This window comes from Lepisosteus platostomus, chromosome 2, assembly GCF_059453375.1.
Source record: "Lepisosteus platostomus isolate fLepPlt1 chromosome 2, fLepPlt1.hap1, whole genome shotgun sequence".
Taxonomy (NCBI): Eukaryota; Metazoa; Chordata; class Actinopteri; order Semionotiformes; family Lepisosteidae; genus Lepisosteus; species Lepisosteus platostomus.
In genome coordinates, this window is record NC_142612.1 from 67,528,300 (window position 1) to 67,542,059 (window position 13,760).

The window sequence follows — 13,760 nt, forward strand, 5'->3', positions numbered from 1 at the left end:
GAACAATGGTAAGAGTAATCAAATATTATTAAAAGTATTAACCAAAGAGAGCTTTTAAATTATTATGGAGACATGCTAGTGTTAATCTACTACTTTGAGTACACAGTCTCTATGATATGTATGATATCAGCTCAGAGCTAAAATAATAAAATATTTAAACTGGCTACTTACAGTAATCAATGGTGAGTAATTCCTGCTGAAGAGTAAACGTGTTTTAAATCCCTGTAGTTCTATAACTTAAACCAGTAGTTACCAGTTTTACATTAGCATTAACTTGTGCATGCATTTTTTATTAATATTTCCTCTTGGAAATCCTCAAATAGAAAATAACGGACTATTCTATAAACAGAGCTCATCTGGTAATTCCACATGTTTGTAATGGCATGATCTGCACAGTCCTTTGTGCTAATTCTACTGATTTTCCAGTTAACGTAAATATGGTATCTGAAGTTGAAAGCAGCAGAATATCAAATCAGCAACCTTTTTGATATTATCTGTTGACTTTGGTTTTTGACAGACAAGAGTTAGCAGTTTTGTCTTTCTTGAACCCTTAATGGACCTGTAATTACAGTAGGTTTCATACAAAAACAGACTGTGTTTTCTTCCCTGAATGCAAACTCAGTATTTTTTAATGTCATACAATATGTTATCCATTCCTACAACAGCTATACTGTGTCTCGTATAAAGCCAGAGAAAATGAACATGGAGGACATTTTATCTTCAAATGGGAGCAGAAATGCTTTGGCTTGAAATGGTATTTGCTCTCAGCTGCAAAAACAGCACCAGTCCAGGGGTTTGATCTTACATACTGTAGGAGTTGGCTGCAGGTGTAGTCTCCTACAACATGTAAATATCCTGTACTATAAGTATAAGTAGTTTAAGAAAAGGTGGTAAAGCAAATGATAAAAATAATTATTAAAACTCTAATTGTTAAAAATATATGTTAATGGAACCTTTTTACATCTGTACCTATACTTTGGCTTGAATTAATGACAAGATTTTGTTTTTCAGTGGATTTTATCAACTAACCTAGAGAAACAATGAATAATGTCCAATTTACAATTAGAAATCTGGGTCAATGTATTGCTGTAATCCGGTCATTTGTCTTAGGTTAAGGTTAAGGTGACATGTGATGTTCTCAGACCACCTTGTGGTACTATAGTTTTCAGGATGATTGTTATGAAGAATTTGGGTTTTCTCCTGAATTTAAGGTTGATGGGTTGATGGGCTCTGCGTGTTCTAATTTTCCAATCAACACATTTTATTGACTCTTGGGTAATGTTTATTACTATTGTCGCTTTTACACATATAGTTGTGAGAAAAAGTTTGTGTGTTTTGGAATTACCTAGATTTCTGCATGAACGGCTCCTAAAATGTGATCTGATCTTCATCTATGTCATAATAATAATAAAGACAGTCAAATACAGTACATTAAACAATTTTGAACAATGACAATTATTGAACAATTGAACAGTATGAACAACACTTAAATGAAGAACACAAAAAACAAATTCAGTTCATCTTTACTTTTATACTATGCTATACTTTTCTGTCCTTTTCCCTTTTCTCTTTGAAAGATGGATATCACCCACACATGCAATAAAAGACAAAGGACAACAAGTAAAGTTTGGTTTTCCGCCAATAAGGAAGTTACTTAATGAGGGCATGGTTTGATAGCTTCAAGACTTATTTATATATATATGGCAAATTAAAAAATACAGTTTCTTTGTGGGAATTTTAGAGGAATGGAAACATTTTAAAAACCCGAAAGGCTTATTCATTCAAAATTTAATTTAATGACTTACCACATTTCTGTAAATGAACAACAAAATCATCGATCCAGTTCTTTACTGTGTAAATAGGAAAGATAGTTGGTTTTGTTCTGATTTTAAAAGATTTTCTCTTAATGTATGTTACTTTATAAAGATATTTGCAGTTCTATGATTATGTTTAGTCTCATAGGAGATTTCATTAGTTTTATTGTGTCACAATCCTGTATTGCATTACTGTTCTGAATTTATCATGATCACCAGCAAGATCTTTATGTGTGTGGTAGGATTAATCCACCACCAAGGCATCTACCACACAGAGAGAAGGATTAATATTGAGGTTACAGATAGAAATCAATTCACAGAAAACAAGTGTGGTAAAGCGTTGTTAATTGGGAATTTTAATTTGATCATTTAAGAGATTTGTGAACCCCGAAAATATATTGTTTACACGGTAATTGCTTAAAGGAAACAGATCACCTAAGAGCACTAATCGTCTTAGTTTCTTCCCTTTATAAAAAAGTTTTGAATGTAAACCAGCTAAGAGGTCTTTATTGACTACAGGATTTGAAGTGAACTGGTATAAGATGTGCGGTAGGGTAGCACAGTAGTTATCACTGCTGTCTTGCAGTGCTGGGGCCCTGGGTTTAATTCCAGACTGTGCTATCTGTATGGAGACTATAATCATTCCGTGTTTGCATGAGTTTCCTCCCACAGTTCAAAGACATGCTGGTAGGTTAATTGGCTTCTGGGCAAATTGGCCCTAGGGTGTGTGTGTGCCAATTAAACCAAAGCACAGGTGGTTTCCAAACATACCTATAAATGACATATTCCATGTCTTTAGAACTTTATGTTAGTTGGACAATTATATGATACACTAGAAATGACATCTCTTCTTTCATGTCATTTGCATCTTCCCTTTTGTAAAATCAATTTTTACCAATTGTTTTACAAAAACAAAATACATTTCCAAACTTCTAACATCTGTGTGAGTTTTTGAAAATATTATATTCAGAATCATATCTGATAATTATACAATTTTTGATTGTGCTAAGACTGTACTAAGACTGCAGCCAAGACTTTAAACAATGCCTCCTTTTATATGAAACTCCTCTGTAAAGCCTGATAACAGGAATTGCATGGAGGTTTTTTGTCAGTTTTGTCTTTTTTGTCAGAAAATCACAAGACTAAATTAGGTTTAACAAATAATTGTTATAGTTATGGTGGTATTTCAGCCCAAATGTGTCAAGAATTCCTGCAATGGGTATTTCCAAGTTAAATTTCCCTTGCAATTTACTAAAGTATTTCCTTTGTGATTTGATAATATAATTTTATTTTTATATTTGTTTTTGCTTAACAATTTGTTGCTTACATAATGCTTCACATTTCAGTTTAAAGAAGATAATATTTAACTGTGGGGTTCTATTTACCACAACATTGATATTGCTTAATTTAACTTTATCCTGACCTTTAGAATTCAAATCAATGATTTGAGGGGAAAAATATTTACTTACATGAAACAAAATACTTTGGGCTCTTCAGTTAAACTCAGGCTTTTATGTTTTTTAATGAATAACTTGCATAGATTTTATTTGGTGTTGTAATAGCTATAACACTGAATAAAGGTGCTACACAGTCTTTATCAATTTATAATTTAATATGTTACAGCAGTGTTTAAGAGTATGAAGGTAACCAATGTCAATATGATAACCCACTGAAAGTGCATGTTTCCACCATCAGCAGAACACCTTACATTTTTACAGTGTCACAAACAGTTCTTTCCAGACCCTATGCAGACGACACAATCCGTCTGGATGGAGTGAGGAAACACTGGGGAAAAAGGTCATGGAGGAATACGGGGATGACAACAGGGGGGCGTGTCCAAAGTGCGCTGGTGCACGGGGGAGGTGTGGCCGAGGCAAACAATCCAAAGGTAATCCAGATGGGGAATCCAAAAACACAAGTATGGCCAGGCGATCTATCCAGGAGATTAAAACCAGGAACCGGGTCGGAACCGGCAGGGGGAACAGGAACATGACGGAGCCAGACTCATCAGGACCCGGGCTCACACGACATGGAAATCAGATGCAGAGCCCAGAACTGACTGAGTGTCTGGCTTTTAAGGGGGACGGGAAGGAGGCTGGAACAAGGGGCAGGTGCACAGAATTAAGTCCAAAGTGAAAAGAGCCGGAGCACCCTTAAGGAGGAGGGACTACAATCGTGACATACAGCCTTCAATGAAATAGGTAGAGTAAAAATAAACTGAATATAGAATATACAACAGACAGATCATACAAACTTTGTAAAACAAAATGGTACTGCAGAAAATGAATCAACACATTTTTTTCACAGCTTATCAACACAGTTGCTATTACAAAAATGACAAACAAAATCAAACCACAACCTAAAAGTAACCCCCACGACTCCTTCAAGGCCTGAAGCAAGAACTGTGCAAGGCCTCTGTCAAAGACAATGCTGTAAAGTGGGCATAATGAAACAGAGGTCTGTCTTGTGGAATCATCACAATATGATTTTGACAGATTTCTACCTTTATCAGTGTGAGATCTGAGAATGTATTTTCAAAACTAAGCTTTTGCAACATACTTTCAATGATTTGGCAGATCCTGTTGAGCCAGTGGTTTACGGCACCCGCTTGAGGAAATATACAGTATCATCTTAGATTTCAATATTTTCATGTTGTAAAAAATGTAAAACTGAATACTTCACAGGTTAACAAATGTTATCAATATATTGAATACATATTTTGTTTCTTAATATGATCTCTTTATCTAATCGGCATGTGGAAAAAACCCACGCATCCATGAAGAGAATATACTGTACAAACTCCACTCAGATACAGTATGCACTCTGGGGCTGAGACTTGGCACCTCTAATCACAGCAAAACCTTAATATTATTGGCATTCTATAATAATAGAACTACAAAACACAGAACTCATCCACTTTATGTTCTATTGGATCTGAAGATAAATATTTGCTCACCAACCTAAAGTTTATGGACAGAACAGCTTTATCGACAACAGCTCCATTTGTGATTCCAAATAGTTTTAATTACACATTTAGTTAGCTTACTGTACATACTGTATAAAACATCTGCATATGAGTAGTCCAATATGCATTGTACCGTTATTTACTGAAATCTTTACCATATTTTACACCTTTTTTTGTTTAGGTTTTGCATTCGTCAAGACCATTTGTAACTGATTTTAATGTATTTCTCTCGACCATTCTACACATGCTCAGTCCAAATCAAAATTGCCTAGTTATTCAGAATCAATTACTCTCCTTTTTCATTTGTTGATTGGAAATATTAGTGCTTCTATCTGTACAAAACAAAGTGCTGTCGTTGCAAAATGCAGCTAACCTAAACTGAGCAACCCCTTAAGTTGTACTTTCTCACACACCAGTTGATCATTCATCATAGTAGCAGGTGAGCAACACAACTGTTTTGCAAACAGGGAACTGTACTGAATTACCCTTAAACCTGGACTGAATAGGTGATGTAAACGGACACAATGGTGATGCTTGTTTTATATAAAAATATGTGGAACAGGTACCCACATAAATGAAAAGGCCAACAGTGACTCCTGAAATTAATTCTGCATTCAGCTGGTTAACACAGATATCTTTATAATATCCAAAACACAGTATTTCCCCTGGATTTATTTAATCCTGTTGGCTCGCATTCGTCTACTTCTCCTCTTCATAATGTTTAGTCACATCCACCCTTGAAGAACTGTGCACACTTTCCCCCTCAGCACCAAACAAAGAAGACTTTAATTCAGTTTAAATCCTATTTGAAACAAAACAGAAAGAAAAAACCTCAATGTGTAATAAAGCTTAGCTATTGATAAGCGTCAATGAAGCATGGTTCTATCCTTTAATTTTCAGTAAGTGCTTTATCTTTAGAGGGTTCAGTTAACTGGAGCCCAACCCAGAAAACACTGGGAGAAACACATTTTTTCTAAAGTGAAGTGTTTCGACAAGCATTATTGTGCTTCTGCTGTGCAGTCTGCCAAAGTGTGGGCTGGTCAAATTGCATTCTTTTTGTGAAAGGAAATATTGTGGATCCAGGTAAAGTCCTGGGAAAAGTCAAATGGAGTCAAAATCTTTCTATAGTTATGACCTTATGAAGGAAGAAATAACAAAGGCAAGCAGCACTCATGAATACATCTTGTATAATTCCTTAATGACCCAAATAAACACAAAGTGTGTGGATGGATTGATACGCAGGTCAATTGAATTCTGGTCCGGCCTCTTTTTAGTGCTTTTTAAATGGGAAATCTATTGTTAACAATCCAACAATAAAAAACAAGAATATACTGTATGAACATACTATCTGATTATTGTAATGAAAAAGTTCCACCTACAGTATATAATAGAACATAAAACAAAAAAAAAACAAAAATGCAGATTCCTGTTTCAACCCACAGCCCTGGAGATGTGAGGCGATCATGCCAGCAGCTTCACAGGAGCCACCCCTATATGGAATAATTAAAAATGTTTTCAAATGTGAGTCTTGTACTTATTAATTTAACTAATTACACATTACAGAAACTGGAAACACTGTGATACAAAACATACTGAATGTCAGTGCACTTACTCTTCACCTGTCTTAAGTGTATAAGACAAACAAGGCAATTGGACTACGACACCTGAAAGAGATTCTGGATGTTCTTTGATCAATAATGGCACCTTTGAAGAAAAAGGGAACAATGTATTCTTTTTTGTTGGAAGAAATGATGATGTTGATTCGTGGGCAGTGATGTTTTTTCACACCAATAACAAATTTCCTCCTTTCCTTCTTGTGGTTTTTGTAATTCAACTGGGTGTTTTTGCATCATCTCCCTTCACCAAACAATTCAGTCCCTCATAGTGCCTGTTGCTGACTGGACTGGACTTTCAGTACTTCATCGTGGTACCTTGTTACCTGGCCCACTGAAGCGTTTCATGAGGCCTTTAATGAAGACAGTCCCTGTGAATCAATTAGTGAATATTCAGTGCTTGTACATGTGGATTGCATTGTCTCATTACAATGAGAACAAAAAATGAAACACATACTGTAAACCAGCAAATTCACGAGTAATAAAGCACAACTCACTTACATATCTATTCTTCAGGATTTTGCCATTTATAATAGGAAGAAATATAAAAAAATAATGAAGTGCCACAATAAATTGCTAAATAAACTTCCATGGCTTTTAACCTGCCAATGGTTTCACCAACATTCCCAGCAGAAGAGCCCCCGGTACTTGAGTAGGGTATTCAATACTGTATATTCTTCACTGAAGGTCTAAAAGGAGGTAATCATCCATATACAGTAGCTAGCGTGTTAAATGTTTAAGTGACCAATCCAGTGCCATGCGCACAATAATTCTCTATCAGCAGGGTGGAATGGCAGCAGAGACCCTCCACACTTTCTTCTTTTGAAGTATATCTACAGAGACAGATGACCCTCAGCCTAACAGAAGCCCCTCACTTTCTCGGAAGTTTTGCAGTTATCTGCGCCCCACCCAGGGCCAAGCGCTCCACATGCTGCCTTTGCATGCTGATGGGGATAGTCAATTTCTGCCTGTCTTCTAAAGATATACCATCGCAGTAATGTACGTGCCTCCAAACTGCATTTACATATCTAACTCTCCTGCTGTCATTCTTAAAAAAAAAATGTGACATGTCCACTCTTTTTGATCACTGCTGAGTCTTTACTTTGGAAAGGGGAATATTTACTGTCTTACTGTTACATGATTTCATGTACTGTATGCAGCTAACCAATCACAAAATACCACTGAATAGTAGCCACTAGCCATGAACAGTAGCCATGAGAATGGAGCGGTGGCTCTGTGCTTAAGGAGCTGCATCTGTTGCTGGAAGGTTACTGGTTCAAATCCCCTGGGTGGCAGAGGAATTCTATTCTCCTGGGCCCCTGAGCAAGGCACTTAACCCCAGCTGCTCCAGGGGTGCTGTACAATGGCTGACCCTGTGCTCTTACCCTAAGCTTCTCTCTGCCTGTGTGTCTCATGGAGAGCAAGCTGGGGTATGTGAAAAGACAAATTCCTAATGAAAGAAACAGTATATGGCTAATAAAGTGATCTCTCTACTGTTTGTAAGGGCTTCTAGTTAGAGCACCCTTTTCAATAAATGCTTCTCAAGAAGGTGCCCTCTATTTAAAGACATTTGGTCATGACTTGAGATAAATTGTGAGGATTAATTTACACATATAATTAATAGAAATACATCAATTGTTATTAAGAAAATATATAAAAGAAAACAGGAGATGTTAGTGGATTTCTCTATATTTCCCATCAGAACAGGCTTGCTAAGGAAGAGAGTGTGGGATCTATATTCAAAATAATTATGCAGACAAATCTCCTTAGAAAGGAAGTACAGTACACCTGAGATAAGACTTCCAGGTGGGAATTAATGACTGTTGGGTCAGTATCATACCAAGAAGAGCAGTGGCATTAGAACATACTGTACTGACAAAACTAATCTGGGATATGTATCCAGCTAAAAACACAAGGATTTATAGAAGAACTTGAAGACTCCAAGATTGAATAGAAATCCATTTTGGACAGGTTTGTATATGAGGCATGAGAAACTGTGATCATTGTAAGATCATGGACCACTTACAGTAGGCCTACTGTAGTTCAGTCCACAAGCAAAGTAGTTTAGGAGATTATGAAAAGGGTTATTTATGTGTGAAAAAATATTTCAAAGCTTATAGTTCAGAAAACATGCCCAATACCTCTTGCTTTTAGCTTTCCAACTTTAAACAGGTCTGTCATTCAGACTCTCCAAGCCTCATTTGGAGCTTTCCCAATGACTCTGCATCTACAACATAGCCTGACAGTTTGCACAACACACCCTAGATAATCAGCCTTGACTTGATTTCCATTACATTTTCATTTAAACTGCCTGGCCCTGGTCTTCGTGTTTCATTTGGCTTGGGCAAATTTTTAAACCAAATCACCGTGTTGTCTGACTTTCCTGTGTTCAGGCTAAAATAACCAGATGGTTTTATTATCTCCATATAAGATGAAAATGTTACAGCTCTTACCAATGTGGTTAACCATCTTTAGGAAGGTGTGATAGTATTTTTTTACAGTATTTTTCTGTAAAAATGTCATCACAATAATAATGCATTTTTTTTGTCTGACCGCTGTTGGTTCTAAATAAGCTCTTCATAATCAAGTTCTCAGCAACAGCGCTGAAGAAGGCAACAATATAAACTATTCACAGAAAAGGAAACATTTGTTATAAATACTGCAATCAATTTTGCATGAATACTGATTTACAAAATACGTTTTTTTACCTGTTTTTGTCAGAATCATTCTACCCTTTAATACACATAAAACTGTCTTTTATGTGTATTATGTATATATTTTATTATGTGTATTAATTATGTTTCATGTGTATTGTATTATGAGGATAAGCTACAAATGATAACAGATAATATTAAAATTTGTATTAAAAATGTATAAAGCGATTTGCCTTGACCAGGTTCCTTAACCTCTTTTGCAACATTATGAAAGAACTTTGAAGGATTCAAAGCCACCAGTTCTTCCTTTGTTGATTTTACTGAAATGATTTAAGTCTAAATGTGGCCTTTAAGACAGGATGTTTGCAAGAACAAATTTGCCAAGATCAAAAAGTATCCCTGAAGAGCCCGGTTTCGGAAGAGCAGGGTGCACTTTGGAAGACATTCTACTATCAGTCTGGATAAAACATGAGCTGTACGTTTTCATTGTCTGTTTCGCGGAGATACACTATCAGCAACAGGGCTAGAATTCCTAGTTCTGTGCACTGAAGACTTAAAATAGGACATATCTTTTCTTTGTTTTGTCAGAATCATTCTACCCTTTAATACACATAAAACTGTCTTTTATGTGTATTATGTATATATTTTATTATATGTATTAATTATGTTTCATGTGTATTGTATTATGAGGATAAGCTACAAATGATAACAGATAATATTAAAATTTGTATTAAAAATGTATAAAGCGATTTGCCTTGACCAGGTTCCTTAACCTCTTTTGCAACATTATGAAAGAACTTTGAAGGATTCAAAGCCACCAGTTCTCCTTTGTTGATTTTACTGAAATGATTTAAGTCTAAATGTGGCCTTTAAGACAGGATGTTTGCAAGAACAAATTTGCCAAGATCAAAAAGTATCCCTGAAGAGCCCGGTTTCGGAAGAGCAGGGTGCACTTTGGAAGACATTCTACTATCAGTCTGGATAAAACATGAGCTGTACGTTTTCATTGTCTGTTTCGCGGAGATACACTATCAGCAACAGGGCTAGAATTCCTAGTTCTGTGCACTGAAGACTTAAAATAGGACATATCTTTTCTTTGTTGTGGATCGTGTCTGTGAAGTAGAGACCACAGTCTTGCAGATCTTTGCTGAAGTTTTTTTTTAATAAAGTGTCAAAGGCAAGAGTTAGGCAGCTACCATTAATCCAAATCCACATGCATGCCTTTGCTCACTTTCCCTCTGTAGAACACACAGATAGTCATGTGGCTGAATGTAACACCTGACCAGGGGGATGCAACAGGTAAAATGTTTATTTGCTTGACGGCATGTACTGTACCAATATAAGCACCATCATGCATCATCACAATGCTACTTATAATAATAATAATAATAAACTTTATTTTATATAGCGCCTTTAAAGGTGGCTTCTCAAAGCGCTTTACAGGATGACAATAACAATAAATAAGAAGACTACAACAATAAATAAGAAAATTTCACAAGACAGGACACAATTATAATTACAACAATACAACAATAACAATAGAGGAGACCGTGGAAGATGGTATTAAGAAGAGCAGAGGGGTGAAGAATGGAACCAGTTAAGTAAAGGCTTTTCTGAAAAGGAGGGTTTTGAGTCTGGATTTGAAGTTTAGAGAAGGTGACTCTCTAATATCCTTGGGCAAAGAGTTCCAGAGCTTGGGGGCATAGCAGGAGAAGGCCCTGTCGCCCATACAATGTAGACGGGCTTGGGGGACAGTAAGGAGGGCAGAATTTGAAGAGCGGAGGTTGCGAGGTGGGGAGTAGGGCGATAAAAGTTCAGACAGGTATTGAGGTGCCAAGCCATGTAAAGCCTTGTAGGTGAGCATGAGGATTTTAAAGTCTACGCGGAATTTGACCGGAAGCCAGTGCAAGGACTCCAGGATAGGAGTAATGTGAACACTTGCACTAGACCTGGTCAGGATTCTGGCTGCTGAATTTTGGACATACTGCAGCTTGTTCAGAGTAGATTTAGATACCCCAGGGAGCAGAGCATTGCAGTAGTCAATTCGAGAGAATACAAATATGTTGATCAGCTTTTCAGCCACAGTTAATGATAGCATAGGGCGTAGTCTTGCGATATTTCTAAGGTGAAAAAAAGATGTTTTGACAGTATGCTGTACATGTGGGTCGAATGTTAAGCCAGAATCGAATATAACCCCAAGGTTTTTCAATTTTGATTGGAGCTCAAGTACAGAGCCATCTACAGACAGGGTTACAGGACTGGCTTTACGAAGTTGATGGGGGGTACCAATAAGCATGACTTCAGTCTTGTCACAGTTAAGATGAAGGAAGTTTTGAGTCATCCAAATTTTTATGTCAGAGATGCAATTAGATAGAATAGAGACAGCCACATCAGTGTCGGGTTTGGTATGGATGTATATTTGAGTATTGTCAGCGTAAAAATGAAAGCTGAGGCCATGTGATCTTAAAAGCTGACCAAGTGGGAACATGTAAATGCTGAAGAGCAAGGGGCCCAGTATTGAGCCCTGAGGGACACCAGACTTGACAAGACCAATTTCAGACCAGTACCCATTGAGAGTTTTACTTAGTTTTATTGTGTAAAACACTAGCCACAACATCAAAGATCCATGCCAATCTTCAAGCTTGCAGGAAAACAGATCCCAAACTTGAATGAAAAGCAGAACATACCTTTGTGAGCTCACTAGAAATTATATTTTACAGCAGTGTTTCCACTCTGTGGGCTCAGAATGTCAGATATCAGTAGTGAAACAGAGCTGGGCTGGGTCATTATTGCAATGGGAGATCTCTGTGGAAAAGCAGGATGCTGCTCTAAGTGGTATTATGTACAGCAGTAGATGGTGTTCTTCCTTCCAGCCAGGAATTCCCAAACCAATGCTCCAGTATGGCGAGGAGTTTTAATTAATGTGTGGAATTAACCTCAACATGCAATGCCTGCTGACACGGTTCCCCATTCTTAATTCCTCTGTGGACTTTCACAAACTGCTATACCTAGTTTCTCACTTCTGATCTTTTCTATAGTGGTCCTGATGGAATTGCATATATAAGCACTCTGGGAAACCTTTGGAGGGGTGAAAATAGAAAAGAATTAATTATTATGACATACTGTACTGTATTGTGCTTTATGTGTAATTTACATTTTTGGGAAGGTCATTGGGGAAGAACACAGGACAAACCAAAATTATTATTTAATAAAATAATCAGAAATGCAGCTTGGACAATATGCATAAAGTTAGATTTGTTTTCATTTCTTTACATATTTTACATCCAGAAAAAAAGTCAAGTTTTTAGTTTTAGTGACCTCTGCTGGTAAAATGATGGGGTCACAGTCTTTCTCCTTCCTGTCATGAAGTTAACTGGTATTGAAAGCAACTGTGACATAACCAGGTGTAAATATTTACTAAAGACTGCATGCTGGCACAGTGGTTAACATTACTGCCTTGCAGTACCAGAGGTCCTGAGTTCAGCTCTGGACCTGGGGTGTTCCCTGCATAAGGTTTGTCTGTCTGTTCTCCCTGTGTTTGTGTGGGTTTCCTCTGAGGGCTCTGGTTTCCTCCCACAGCCCAGAGACACGCTGAAAGGTTAACTGGCTCCTACGAAAATTGGTCCTGATGTGAGTGTGTGTCTGTGTGTGCCCTGTGATGGACAGGCGTCCCATCCAGGGTGTACCCTGCCTTGTGCCCGTTCCTTGCTGGGATAGGCTCTGTCTCCCCCCTCACCCTGAAATGGATGGACGTTTGGTATTTTCAAAGAACTCCTCTCTCCTTTAGCATGGCTATGCAGTAGAATAATTAATAATAGCACATCAATTATCCAGTTTTAGGATCTGTTTAAGCCATGCTTTATCCTTTATACTGTACATTACTATCAATATGAAGTTTGAGTTTCAGCGTTAAGACTGCAATTAAGAGCTTCCAGGTATTTGATTTCCTTTTGGGTTGGAATAGGACAATGATAGGATTAAGTTCAGATTTCCTTGCTCTTTTTTACATGGCATTCCAGGTGAATGCATGCAGAAATCTGTATTGTTGGTAATTATCCATATGGCACGCATGTAATTTTATTTTTGGATGCAGGTGCTCACTTGAAAAATAATGCAAAAAAAGTTATCATTAGCTGAAATGTGGGGGGCAGGATGGGAGTGCTGATTCTTAAGTGCTTGGGAAAAGGGAGCCAGATACACATTATCAGCTGCGATCAGAGTGTGTGAGGTCCCATGCACTTACTGGTGCTCTAATGATTGAAGAACCACAAAGTTCTTTACTTTTTATTTCCCTCTACAGATCTAAACAGTAATTATCATCACAGAGAAAAGTCTTCACTAGAAAAATAAATAAACACAAGAGTTCATACAAAAACTCACAAAACAAAGAGACTTTAAGGAAAATTATGATATTTGCATACTACATTAAACATGGCAAATACACTTGAGACCACACAGCTAGGTTTGCAACACTATATGAAAATATAAGGAAAACTTTACAATGGAGTGAGATGCTTGTATTGTCCTATATTTACACATTGCCACAAAATCGATTATAATAAAATCTGACTGGTCTCTTTCAATTTAAGTATTAAAGTAGTACATTCATGTATTAAAATAATGATTCCTAATACACTCTATGGATTAAGGAATTGTTAAAACACCACATGAAACCATAATATTGATGGCTACAGTTTTTCAATTCCTAATATAT